Source organism: Frankliniella occidentalis, unplaced genomic scaffold (genome assembly GCF_000697945.3).
Source record: "Frankliniella occidentalis isolate FOCC.00 unplaced genomic scaffold, Focc_3.1 Scaffold158, whole genome shotgun sequence".
In the NCBI taxonomy this organism is placed as follows: domain Eukaryota; kingdom Metazoa; phylum Arthropoda; class Insecta; order Thysanoptera; family Thripidae; genus Frankliniella; species Frankliniella occidentalis.
This window is the reverse complement of record NW_026267284.1, coordinates 189,248-190,408: the sequence shown is the minus strand read 5'-3', so window position 1 is coordinate 190,408 and position 1,161 is coordinate 189,248. Positions and strand designations below refer to the sequence as shown.

Genomic DNA, 1,161 nt, shown 5'->3' with positions numbered 1-1,161 from the left:
ACCGCCACATCCGATACACCGCGCGTAATAATTTCTTTTCGTTTCATTTATTTTTTCGAACCGAGTCGTGATTACTTGGACCGGTCCCCTTATTATCACCGCGACGATGCGACACGGGAGAAAGGGGGCGTGGCGTGGAGTGGAGGCCACCCAGAACACACACCCTTGTTTGGGCAAGGCCGCTAATAGGGACACCTGCGCCCGGTGACGTTGCGCCGCGGCGCAGGCTCCAGGCACCTTCTGCACCTGGTATAATCTCTGGCGCCGCCTACCTGTCTCTGCCTCCGTCTCTCTCTGTCTCTGCCTACCTCTCTAGCTCTGACTCTCTACCTATGTGTGTCTCTACCTTACCTATCTAGCTCTGTCTCTCTACCTATGTGTGTCTCTGCCTACCTCTCTAGCTGTGTCTCTCTACCTATGTGTGTCTCTGCCTACCCCCCACGCTCTGTCTCTCTGACTAAGTGTGTCTCTGCCAACCTCTCTAGCTCTATCGATCTGTCTTTGCCTCTCTGTCTCTCTCTGTCTGTCTGTATGTCTGTCTCTTTGTGAGCTGCTGCCACAGCTGCTGGTCCTTGCCGATACTCGAACCTCGGACCAGCGGTTAGATCCCAGCAGCAGAGCCACTTTCATCGAGCTGCTCACCTGAGAGAGGGCAGCCCGGACGGAGCGGTAAAAAAGTGCGTAATGTCTGCTACTAAAACAGAAAGAAAGATCGAGATACACACACGTAGCCAAGGGAAGGCGAGAGAGGGGTGAGGCGCCACCTTGGATTCAGCCGTCTCTCGAGTACAGCCCCCCCCCCCCTCTTACCTCCGAGCAGACACTCGCGAAATCATCGTGATTACCGGTCCGGAGAGCGTGCCAATAACGCACGCAGTGCACACGCAGTGCGCACGTAGTGAGGGCAAACACCTTGGCGCGGCCGTTATTTGCAGTGCAGACTATTGTCACTCCGGAGCGGTATGCATTGCACACGCCCCCCAGCCCTGATATGGGGCAGGACCCTGGGACTTGCGGGGTTCTGATGCTGCCTGCTCCAGCAGCCCGCCGCGCCGTGTGTCCCGAGGCGTCCTAGGGTATCACACATCTACCTGTTGCCCGGCTCGGCTCGGGCGTCTCGACGGCGTCCACAAAGAGCGCCCCCGGGGCAAAGTAGTCTCT

General features: G+C 57.5%; 1 protein-coding gene across 4 annotated transcripts in view; it reads left to right on the top strand.

Moving 5' to 3' along the window:
• Positions 1-1,161, top strand: part of LOC113216066 (uncharacterized) — a 26,120-nt gene that overhangs the window by 18,709 nt on the left and 6,250 nt on the right. The window lies entirely within an intron of this gene.